The 13,190-nt window shown below is 37.9% G+C and overlaps 1 pseudogene; it reads right to left on the reverse strand.

Annotated features, from left to right (window-relative positions):
• Positions 1-2,411: 2,411 nt before the first annotated feature.
• On the reverse strand, positions 2,412-10,067 carry LOC112829770 (elongation factor 1-alpha 1-like; annotated as a pseudogene).
• Between the last annotated feature and the right edge of the window lie 3,123 nt (positions 10,068-13,190).

Genomic DNA, 13,190 nt, shown 5'->3' on the forward strand with positions numbered 1-13,190 from the left:
AAAGATTTTAATATTTTTCATTACGTATTCCAGGTAGACGATCATATAAGCCAAAACACATGATCATTTTTCTTTCTAATTTGTATACCTTTTACTTATTTGTACTGCATGATTACATTTTCTGGGGTTCTGGATCAATGTTGAATAATACTTGTGATACCAGACATCTTTGGGTTGTTCTCAACTTTACTTAGCTTCTTTTCAGTATTTCACTATCAAGTATGATGTTCTCACATTTTTTTGATAGGTAACTATTAAATTGAAAACATATCCTTCTATTTCTAGGCTACTAAGAGTTTTAATTTTTTATTTTCCTGTTAGAAAATATTTTTCCCATTTCATTGTTTTTTCAACATTAGTTTAGATGGTCATATGATTTTTTTCTTTAACCTATCAGTTATATATTTTTCTACAATTAAACAAACATTGCAATATTAGGATTGTCCCTACCTGGTTGTAATATGGTAAGATTTTTAAAAAATATTTTGTTAATATTTTACTCAGGATTTTGTCATCTATGCTCATGTGGGAGGTTGGACTGTACTTTTATTTTGTAGGGTTTTGTTATTATCATTATTGACTTGATATAGCTATTATTCTAGCTTCAGTGCACTAGAAAATCTAAAAGAAAGGCCCATTAGTTTCTAGCTGAGCAATTTGCTTAGCCTCCTCAGCTCCCAGTTTCTTATCTTTTTCCATGAAGTTTGGTATATTCCAGTTTTTACAATTTCACTTAGGGTCATTTGGGGAGTATATATTTGAGTAACTTTTAAAAAAACTTTTCTATGATTATTGATATTAACTAATATTGCTATTAATATCCTCTGGTCTAAGTCAATTTTGTTCATTTATAATTTTCTGGAAAATAGCCTATTTCATTAAAATTTACAAATTAATGGTAAAACCCTTTACTGTATATCTTGAAAATAGTTCTTTTGTATCTGTAGTTATGATATTTTATTGTCCTTAATTTTTAAAGATTTGCTTCTTAGAATTACCAAATATTTCTCCATTTAATTGTTTTATCTAAAGCACTGGCTTATACATTTATCAAGTATTTTAATTTTTCTCAATTTTTATTACTTTGTTTTTATATATTATTTATTTACTTCAGGATATTTTGTTGTTTTCTTATCTCTTAAGATAAATTTGAAATTAATATATTTTCTAGGGGTGCCTGGGTGGCTCAGTCAGCTAAGTGTCTACCTTTGGCTCAGGTCATGATCCCAGGGACCTGGGATTGAGTCCTGCATCAGGCTCCTTGCTCAGTGAGGAACCTGCTTCTCCCTCTGGCTGCCACTCCATCTGCTTGTGCTCTCTCTTTCTCTCTGTCTCAAATAAAAAAAATAAAATCTTAAAATACATATATATGTATTTTCTATTTCCTTATTTTCCATAGATGCAATTAAGGCTATATATATATTCCTCTCAGAAGTGCTTTGTTTCTAGATTAAAACTTTGAGATGCAATGTTCTCATGTGTTTTTAGTTGTAAATTTTCTATATTTCAATTTTTATTTTTTCTTAAAGCAAATTAATTAGAATAGTTTGCTTTTCTTTAATTTCATGTCACCTCTTGTATTTTTTCCTCATTAAACATTTGTTTTATTTTTTATTTTTTTAAGATCTCATTTTTTTATTATTATGTTATGTTAATCACCATACATTACATCATTAGTTTTTGATGTATTGTTCCATGATTGATTCTTTGCGTATAACACCCAGTGCTCCATGCAGTATGAGCCCTCTTTAATACCCATCATCAGGCTAACCCATCCCCCTACCCCCCTCCCCTCTAGAACCCTCAGTTCGTTTCTCAGAGTCCATAGTCTCTCATGGTTCATCTCCCCCTCCGATTTCCCCCCCTTCATTCTTCCCTTCATGCTATCCTCTTCTTTTTATTTTATTTTATTTTTTTAACATATAATGTATTATTCGTTTCAGAGGCAAGACTGTTGAATCACAGACTGGTACCTCTAAACTTTTGTTTTAATGGGTATCAAAATTCTGTGACAGATTGTTGGTCAAGTTGTTTCCATTAAAAAGTACTGATTTTAAAAACTAGTAACTTAGAACTGCCAAACACAACACATGCACACACACACACACACACACACACACACACACAATGGTCCAAAAAACATCCTCTTGGGTGCCTGGGTGGCTCAGTTGGTTAAGGGACTGCCTTCGGCTCAGGTCATGGTCCTGGAGTCCTGGGATCGAGTCCCACATTGGGCTCCCTGCTCAGCAGGGAGTCTGCTTCTCCCTCTGACCCTCTTCCCTCTTGTGCTCTCTATCTCTCATTCTCTCTCTCTCTCAAATAAATAAATAAATAAATAAAATCTTTAAAAAAAACAACATCCTCTTTTCCTTCTGAAGGTTTTATGATGCACTGTTATCATTAAACAGTCTTTTACTATTAAATTTAAATGGCCAATTGACACAAACTGTTCTGATACCGTTCTTGCACCACTGATTAAGACTGGGGTGGCAGGAATTGGGGGTAATATTCATTTAGCCTTCCGAGCTTTCTGGGCAGACTTGGTTGACTTTGACACCTCCAGCTGCCTTCTATATATTTTATTATATATAATAATATATATATATATATATACACAAAAAATTGTATATATATATATATACAATTTTTTTATTAATTTTATTATGTTAGTCACCATACATTACATCATTAGTTTTTGATGTAGTGTTCCATGATTCATTGTTTGCATATAACACCCAGTGCTCCATGCAATACGTGCCCTCCTTAATACCCATCAATGGGCTAACCCTTCCTCCCACTCTCCTCCCTTCTAAAACCCTCAGTTTGTTTCTCAGAGTCCACTCTGAGTCCACGTCTCTCATGGTTTGTCTCCCCCTCTGATATCCCCCCCTTCATTTTTCTCTTCCTACTATCTTATTTTTTCTTTCTTTTTTTTAACATATAATGTATTATTTGTTTAAGAGGTACAGGTCTGTGATGCATCAGTTTTACACAATTAACAGTGCTCACCATAGCACATACCCTCCCTGATGTCCATTACCCAGCCACACCATCCCTCCCACTGCCCACCAGACCAGCAACCCTCAGTCTGTTTCCTGAGACTAAGAATTCCTCATATCAGTAGGATCATATGATACTTGTCTTGCTCTGATTGACTTATTTCGCTTAGCATAATACCATCTAGTTCCATCTATGTCATTGCAAATGGCAAGATTTTGGGGTTTTTGATGGCTGCATAATATTCCATTTTATATATATAGTACATCTTCTTTATCCATTCATCTGTTGACAAATATCTTGGCTCTTTCCATAGTTTGGCTATTGTGGACATTGCTGCTATAAACACTGCGGTGCACATACCCCTTCGGATCACTACATTTGTATCTTTGGGGTAAATATCCAGTAGTGCAATTGCTGGGTCATAGGGTAGCTCTATTTTCAACTTTTAGAGGAAACTTCATACTGTTTTCCAGAGAGGCTACACCAACTTGCATTACCACCAAAAGTGTAGGAGGGTTCCCCTTTCTCCACATCCTTGCCAACATCTGTCATTTCCTGCCTTTTTAATTTTAGCCACTCTGACTGGTGCGAGGTGATATCTCACTGAGGTTTTGATTTGGATTTCCCTGGTGCCAAGTGATGTTAAGCAATTGTCATGTGTCTGTTGGCCATTTGTATGTCTTCTTTGGAAAAATGTTCATATCTTCTGCCATTTCTTGATTGGATTATTTGTCATTTGGGTGTTGAGTTTGATAAGTTCCTTATAGATTTTGGATACTAGCCCTTTATCTGATATGTCATTTGCAAATATCTTCTCCCATTCTGTCAGTTGTCTTTTGGTTTTGTTGAGTAATTCCTTTGCTGTGCAAAAGCTTTTTATCTTGATGACGTCCCAATAGTTCATTTTTGCCCTTGCTTCCCTTGCCTTTGGCAATGTTTCTAGGAAGAAGTTGCTGTGGCTGAGGTTGAAGAGGTTGCTGCCTGTGTTCTCCTCTAGGATTTTGATGGATTCCTGTCTCACATTTAGGACTTTCATCCATTTTGTGTCTTTTTGTGGGTGGTGTAAGGAAATGGTCCAGTTTCATTCTTCTGCATGTGGCTGTCCAATTTTCCCAGCACCGTTTATTGCAGAGACTGCCTTTTCCGATTGCATATTTTTTCCTCCTTTGTTGAAGATTAATTGACCATAGAGTTGAGGGTCCATATCTGGACTCTCTATTCTGTTCAATTGATCTATGTGTCTGTTTTTGTGCAAGTACCATACTGTCTTGATGATTATAGCCTTGTACTAGAGCTTGAAGTCCAGAATTGTGATGCCACCAGCTTTGCTTTTCTTTTTCAACATTCCTCCTGCTATTCAGGGTCTTTTCTGGTTCCATACAAACTTTAGGATTATTTGTTCCATTCCTTTGAAAAAAGTGGATGGTATTTTGAAAGGGATTGCATTGAATGTGTAGATTTCTCTAGGTAGCATAGACATTTTCACAATATTTGTTCATCCAGTCCAAGAGCATGGAATGTTTTCCCATTTCTTTGTGTCTTCCTCAAGTTCTTCAAGAGTAGTCTATAGTTTTCTGAGTACAGAGTCTTTGCCTCTGGTTAGATTTATTCCTATGTGTCTTATGATTTTGGGTGCAATTGTAAATGGGATTGACTCCTTAATTTCTCTTTCCTCTGTCTTGTTGTTGGTGTATAGAAATGCAACTGATTTTTGTGCATTGATTTTATATCTTGCCACTTTACTGAATTCTTGTATGAGTTCTAGCAGTTTTGGGATGGAGCCTTTTGGGTTTTCCAGATAATGTATCATATCATCTGTAAAGAGTGAGATTTTGACTACTTCTTTGCCAATTCAGACACATTTTATTTCTTTTTGTTGTGTGATTGCTGTGGCTAGGACTTCTAGTACTATGTTGAATTGCAGTAGTGATAGTGGACATCCCTGTCATGTTCCTGACCTTAGGGGAAAAGCTCTCAGATTTTCCCCATTGAGAATGATATTCAATGTGGGTTTTTCAAAGATGGCTTTTATGATATTGAGGTATGTACCTTCTATCCCTACACTCTGAAAAGTTTTAATCAAGAAAGAATGCTGTACTTGTCAAATGCTTTTTCTGCATCTATTGAGAGGATCATATGGTTCTTGTTCTATCTTTTATTAATGTATTGTATCACATTGATTGATTTGCAGATGTTGAACCAACCTTGCGGCCCAGGGATAAATCCCACTTGGTCTTGGTGAATAATCCTTTTAATGTACTGTTGGATCCTATTGGCTAGTATTTTGGTGAGAATTTTTGCATCCATATTCATCAAGGATATTGGTCTGTAATTCTCCTTTTTGATGGGGTCTTTGGTTTGGGGATCAAGGTAATGGTGGCCTCATAAACTGAGTTTGGAAGTTTTCCTTCCATTTCTATTTTTTTGGAAGAGTTTCAGAAGAATAGGTATTAATTCTTCTTGAAATGTTTGATAGCATTCCCCTGGGAAGCCATCTGGCCCTGGGCTTTTGTTTTTTTGGGAGACTTTTGATCATGGCTTCAATTTCCTTAGTGGTTCTAGGTCTGTTCAGGTTTTCTATTTTTTCCTGGTTCAGTTGTGGTAGTTGATACATCTTTAGGAATGCATCCATTTCTTCCAGATTATTTAATTTGCTGCCATAGAGTCGCTCATAATATGTTCTTATAATTGTTTGTAATTCTTTGGTGTTGGTTGTATCTCTTCTCTTTCATTCATAATTTGTTGATTTGGGTCATTTCTCTTTTCTTTTTGATAAGCCTGGCCAGGGGTTTATCAATCTTATTAATTCTTTCAAAAAAAGAGCTCCTAATTTCATTGATCTGTTCTACTGCTCTTTTGGTTTCTGTTTCATTGATTTCTGCTCTGATCTTCATTATTTCTCTGCTGGGTTTAGGCTTTATTTGCTGTTCTTTCTCCAGCTTCCTTAGGTGTAGGGTTAGGTTGTGTATTTGAGAACTTTCTTGTTTCTTGAGAAAGGCTTGTATTGCTATATAATTTCCTCTCTGGACTGCCTTTGCTGCATCCCAACGATTTTGAACAGTTGTGTTTTTATTTTCATTTGTTTCCATGAATTTTTTAAATTCTTCTTTAATTTTCTGGTTGACCCATTTATTCTTTAGTAGGATGCTCTTTAGCCTCCATGTGTTTGAATTCTTTCCGACTTTTATCTTGTGATTCAGTTCTAGTTTCAAAGCATTGTGGTCTGAAAATATACAGGGAATGATCCCAATCTTTTGGTACTGTTTGAGACCTGATTTGTGACCTAGGATGTGATCTATTCTGGAGACTGTTCCATGGGCACTAGAGAAGAATGTATATTCTGTTGCTTTGGGAGGGGATGTTCTGAATATATCTGTGAAGTCCATTTGGTCCATTGTGTCATTTAAAGCCTTTATTTCCTTGTTGATCATCTGCTTAGATGATCTGTCCATTTCAGTGAAGGGATTGTTACAGTCCCCTACTATTATTGTATTGTTTTCAATGTGTTTCTTTGATTTTATTAATTTTCTTATATAATTGGCTGCTCCCATGTTAGGGGCATAGATATTTACAATTGTTAGATCTTCTTGTTGGATAGACCCTTTAAGTGAGATATAGTGTCCTTCCTCATCTCTTATTATAGTCATTGGTTTAAAATCTAATTTGTCTTATATAAGGATTGCCACCCCAGCTTTCTTTTGATGTCCATTAGCACGGTAAATGGTTTTCCACCCCCTCACTTTCAATCTCAGGTGTTTTTTGGTCTTAAATGGGTCTCTTGCAGGCAGCATATCGATGGGTCTTGTTTTTTTTATCCAATATGATAACCTCTGTCTTTTGATTGGGGCATTTAGCCCATTTACATTCAGGGTAACTATTGAAAGATATGAATTTAGTGCCATTGTATTGCCTGCAAGTTGACTCTTACTGTATATTGTCTCTATTCCTTTCTGATCTATGTTACTTTTCGGCTCTCTCTTTGCTTAGAGGACCCCTTTCAATATTTCTTGTAGGGCTGGTTTGGTGTTTGCAATTTCTTTTAGTTTTTGTTTGCCTGGAAGCTTTTTATCTCTCCTTCTATTTTCAATGACAGCCTAGCTGGTTATAGTATTCTTGGCTGCATATTTTTCTCCTTTAGTGCTCTGAAGATATCATGCCAGTCCTTTCTGGCCTGCCAGGTTTCTGTGGATAGGTCTGCTGCCAATCTAATATTTCTACCACTGTAGGTTACCAACCACTTGTCCCGAGCTGCTTTCAGGATTTTCTCATTGTCTCTGAGACTTGTTAAGTTTTACTTAGATGTCGGGGTGTTGACTTATTTTTATTGATTTTGAGAGGAGTTCTCTGTGTCTCCTAGATTTTGATGCCTGTTTCCTTCCCCAAGTTAGGGAGTTTCTCTGCTATAATTTGCTCCAATATACCTTCTGCCCCTCTCTTTCTTTTTCTTCTGGGATCCCAATTTTTCTAATATTGTTTTCTCTTATGGTATTGCTTATCTCTCAAATTCTGCCCTCGTGACCAGTATTTGTTTATCTCTCTTTTTCTCAGCTTCTTTATTTTCCATCATTTGGTCTTCTATATCACTAATTCTCTCTTCTGCTTCATTTATCCTAGCAGCTAGAACCTCCATTTTTGTTTGCACCTCATTAATAGCCTTTTTGATTTCAACTTGGTTAGATTTTAGTTCTTTTATTTCTCCAGAAAAGGATTCTCTAGTGTCTTCTATGCTTTTTTGAAGCCCAGCTAGTATGTTTATAGTCGTTATTCTGAACTCTAGTTCCGACATCTTACTAATGTCTGTATGGATTAGGTTCCTGGCAGTCGTACTGCCTCTTGTTCTTTTTCTTTTTTTGAGGTGTTTTTTTCCATTTTGTCATTTTGCCCAGAGAAGAATAACTTTTTCCTGAAGGCTTTCTTTACAACTTTGGAGGACAAGAAAGAAAATGGCAGCCTCCCAATCTCTGACCCAGAGGAGCCAAGAACTCAGGGCCCCACTCCTCAGTAAGCCTCCAGAGAAAAGCAGTCAATCACTCCTGTATCTGTGGTCTCTGGCTGAACTCTTTGCTCACCCGGCCTGTGACCGAGCATTTCTATCTCTGGCCCATGACCCATTTGAAGTCTCCAAGCCCAGCAGATTCTTGTGGTGTACTCCTGTGCTGCTCCTCCTGGGGAATAAGAGAAGTCTCCCCAGATCTGCCACTTGTTGGGTCCCTGTTTGAAGAGTAGTGACCCAACTATGCTGTGGATCATGGTTTATGGCAACCCTTAGCTGAGATCCCAATCCTCGGCTCTGTCTCTGCAGCTGGCTTCCCCACTCCAATACCTGGGAGCTTTGCTGCACTCAGGCACCCCCGGTTTTTCTGTGACCCTGAGGGTCCTGAGACCACACAGTCCCAGCAAGTGTTTCACCCCCTGCTTAGCCAATAGAGTGATGTCCCTCAGTGGAGCAGACTTCTAAATGTTTCGATTTTGTGCTCTGCTGCTCTATCACTTGCTGGTAGCCGGCTGAGGAGGCTCTCTCTTCCCGCAGTCTATATTCCTAAATATCGTCTCAGATTCACTTCTCCACACATCCTACCTTCCAGAAAGTAGTCACTTTTCTGTTCAGAGTGTTGCTGCTATTCTTTTTTTCGATCTCCTGTTGAGTTTTAGGTGTTTAGAATGGTTTGATACCTATCTAGTTGAATTCCTGGGACCAGATGAAATTTAGATCTCCTACTCCTCTGCCATCTTGCTCCTCTTCCCTCTCCAGCTGCCTTCTTGTCCACTGCTTTGATGACACCCATAGCAACCCTCTGTCTCAAGTCATGAACAGCAAAATGGCCCAGAGGAGGATAGTCAGAGAATCTCTCAACACACATAGGCTTGCCAGGAACCATAGCAATGATGGCAGTATCACCAGATTTCAAGAACTTGGGACCATCTTCCAGCTTTTTCCCAGAACGATGATATATCTTCTCCCTCAGCTCAGCAAACTTGCAAGCAATGTGAGCTGTGTGACAATCCAGCACAGGGGCATATCCAGCACTGATTTGGCCTGGATGGTTCAGGATAATCACCTGAGGCATGAAGCCAGCTGCTTCCATCTGTGGGTCATTTTTGCTGTCACCAGCCACTTTGCCACAATAAACATCTTTGACAGACACATTCTTGACATTGAAGCCCACATTGTCTCCAGGAAGAACCTCACTCAAAACTTCATGGTGCATTTCAACAGACTTGACTTCAGTTGTAATACTGACTGGAGCAAAGGTAACCACCATGCTAGGTTTAAGAAAACTAGTCTCTACTCGGCCAACAGGGATGGTACCAATACCTCCAATTTTGTAGATGTCTTGGAGAGGCAGATGCAAGGGCTTGTCAGTTGGATGCATTGGTGGCAGAATGCAATCCAGAGCTTCAAGCAGTGTGGTTCCACTGGCATTCCCATCTTTACAGCTGACTTTCCATCCCTTGAACCGAGGCATGTTAGCACTTGGCTCCAGCATGTTGTCACCATTCCAACCAGAAATTGGCACAAATGTTACTGTGTTGGGGTTATAACCAATCTTATTAATGTAAGTGCTGACTTCCATAATGATTTCCTTGTATCCCTTCTGGCTGTAGCGTGGCTCAGTGGAATCCATTTTGTTAACACCAACAGTATGTAAGTCAGAATGGCATTCTCACGGGTCTGCCCATTCGTGGAGATACCTGCTTCAAATTCACCAACACCAACAGCAACAATCAGGACAGCACAGTCAGCCTAAGATGTGCCTGTAATCATGTTTTTAATAAAGTCTCTGTGTCCTGAGACATCAGTGATGATCATATAATACTTGCTGGTCTCAAATTTCCATAGGGAGATATCAATGGTGACACCACGTTCACATTCAACTTTCAGTTTATCCAAGACCCAGGCATACTTGAAGGAGTCCTTTCCCATCTCAGCAGCCTCCTTCTCAAATTTTTTGATAGTTCTTTTTCAATCCCTCCACATTTGTAGATCAGATGACCAGTAGTGGTGGAATTGCCTGAATCTACATGTCAATGACAATGATGTTGATGTGAATCTTTTCCTTTCCCATTTTGGTTTAGGTTGAGTGGTGTTTTTCATGACACCTGTGTTCTGGCAGCAAACCTGTTGCAAAAAAGACCTCTTGCATTTTTTGGCTAATTTTTTGATATATTTCTAGTTAAGCACACTGAGATGGAAAAAAGTAAAGTGCTATGTTTTTTGCTTTTGTATTTTATTGAGTTCTTCTCTATGACTTAGTACATGACAAATATTGTAAGTAATCTATAAAAAAATTGTAGAAATTTCAACTTATGATAGACTTCCATACTAAAAGTATTTTAAAAATAAATATATATTACTAGTTTTGATAGAGTAACTTGCAGCAGACCAATACTCTTGTCAAGAACAAACAGAAAACCTGGGTAAAATTCAGGATTTAATTTGAACATCACAAGATAATTTTAAAGACAACTAGGATTTAAAGGTCCATATTTTAGAAAGAAAGGGAGATCACTGAGGTAAGCCAAATGCTTACCTCATCTGCAGCTTTTCATTTTGGGTCCATTTGTTGATTCTCAATGCCAAGAAAGAGGCAGAGAAGCCAGGATAGCTTTAATCAGTCTGACAGAATAAGGGGACAGATATTGGATTTCTGGTATTCAAATAATCATAAAATAAGAGGCTAAGATCCCAAAGAGAGAGAGAGAAGGCATAAATACATGAGTTAAACCTTAGCACCAATTTCTTCCTCAAGACATTTTCTCACTAACTTGCACACGACAAAATGGTACAAAAAACAAGCAGATAACAGTTAAAAGCCAAAGTGGAGTTTTCCACAGATTTATGTGTTGGGGGAAAAAAAATGGAGTTCAGAATTCCTCATTAGGTAATATCACTGAGAGACCCTAAACACTCTCAGAATCCATGATGGATTAAACTCTAGGAATGTAGGCAAAACAAAAGGAGGAATGTATAGAGACTGCAAAGTAGGCTTGGGCTATTTTAGTCCAGGAGTGGATTCAGGTGATCTCCTTCTTTGTGTTCTGGATAGATAGAATAAATCTTCTCTGGAGGAAGATAATCATGTAGGGCTTCCATAATTTTTCATAGACAATGTCTGGCATTAACCAACATAAGACAAATCAATTTGAAAAGAAGAATATGAAACACAGAAAAAGACCTGCCAGGAGTCCAATTATTCAGTAGTCAAACTGTAACTTTAAAATTACTGTGATTATTAATATCTTCAACAAAATACATAGCAAGAGAGTACCTTTGAATTTCCCTAAATGAGTGGAAGATGTTAAGCCACAATTCAAAAATTGTGATAAACCCCAAGTCGAATAATATTAAGAAAGTCAAACACACACATTATAGTGAAACTGCAGAAAATCATTGTCAGAGAGAATCTTAAAAATATCTACTAAAGAAGACTCACCACCTTCAAAACAGCAGCAACTGAACAGAAAACTGCTGGGGTGCCTGGGTGGTTCAGTCGGTTAAGCCTCTAACTCTCGGTTTCAGCTCAGGTCATGATCTCAGTGTCATGAGATCTAGCCCTGTGACAGGCTCTTTGCTCAGAATGGAGTCTGATTGAGATTCTCTCTCCCTCTCCCTCTGCTCTTCCCCCAGTTTTCACCCTCTCTCTCAAATAAATAAATGAATAAATAAATAAATAAATAAATTTTTTAACAATAAAATAAATAGAAAAATACAAAGCACTGCTATGAGTAATTAAAGAAAATGAAATAACTGAAGGGATTAACTCAGCTAATGAATTAGACTTTATATTGTAATTATATCAATTCTAACTAAATTTATTTGTAAATTTAATGTAATCCCAATAAATTCATTAGCCAGTTTGTGTGCATGTGTGTGTGTAAGTTGGCAAGCTTATTATAAAATTTATAATGAACTGAAGGGGGGCAAGATGGTAGCAGAGTAGGGGACCTCATTTCATTTGGTCCCTTGAATTTAGCTGGATATCTATCAAGCCATTCTGAACACACACAAATTCAACCTGAGACATAAGAAGATTTATCTGAATCTCCAAAAGCCAAAAAATGACTACTTTTTGCAAGATAGGACGTGCAGAATCTTGAGTCTTTGAAGGAAATATCCAAAAATAAGCAGAATGGGGGAAAGGAGCCTCCATAAGAGGGAAGCTGGAAAGTAATATAACACCAGAGCAAAAAAATTGGGACCCTTGGACATCTGCTCTAGTGAGAGGCACCCTTTTCCAGAAAGGGCACAGGGCACAAATAGGGCAGAATTCTGGATGGATCGTTGTGGTCACAGGATCCCAAGAGACTCAGAAAGAATGGGGGAGCCCAAACCAATACAGTGTCCAAGCAGTGGAGCGGGGAGACTGGTTATGGTCAGCAAGCCCAGAGAGGGATGTAGGGCAGCACCCAGCGTGACCTAGGAGGTGTGGATGAGGGTGCACATATGAGCTCACAGCCACTGGCAGTTGCAGAGTCACAAGGCACAGAGATGTTCACAGGTGCCCCTGACTCCCACTGATGAGGTGTGGCAGCACCAATTGAGCGAGTCTTGGTATGGTATGGTATGCACAGAGGTGGAGAGGGATTGAGCGGCAGGATTGGTTAAAGGGTGGACCACAACATTGTGTCTCTGGGCCAGAGATTCCTGTATGGCCATATTTGCTCTGACACTCTAAAGAGAAGTGGAAAGATGCTAAGGAACAAAAGCCACACAGACAACCAGCTCACATTAAGCCCATCCCCCTGACAAGAAGTGGGGCAACTCCACCCAGTCAAAACACTTGAGAAGCTGAGCAGGAGGCCCTCCACAAGAAAACAGACTGGAAGAACAGGTGAATGATAAGCTTATTTCCCACAGGACTGTAAAACTCCACCACCAGGGGAAAATAATTTGGGAGCTCTATGTGTTCCCTCACTACTTGCTTATACTTCTGGCTAAAATTTTACAACTTTTTTTAAGTTTATTTTTATTTTCTTATTTCTTTTTTATTCTTTTTTTTAACCCTGCTCCTATTCCAAATAGATTCTTATTTTCCAACCTATGTTTTTAAGTTGCTTTTTAACTTTTATTTTTTCATATATATGTTTTATAGATTTTTGCCCTATACTAGCCCATTTTTACTCTATTCAATTTTATTCATATATCATATATATATATATGAGTTCTAGTTTCTTTGCAATTTTGGGAT

This window comes from Callorhinus ursinus, unplaced genomic scaffold, assembly GCF_003265705.2.
Source record: "Callorhinus ursinus isolate GAN/ISIS: 27379988/994484 unplaced genomic scaffold, GSC_fseal_2.0 scaffold67, whole genome shotgun sequence".
In the NCBI taxonomy this organism is placed as follows: Eukaryota; Metazoa; Chordata; class Mammalia; order Carnivora; family Otariidae; genus Callorhinus; species Callorhinus ursinus.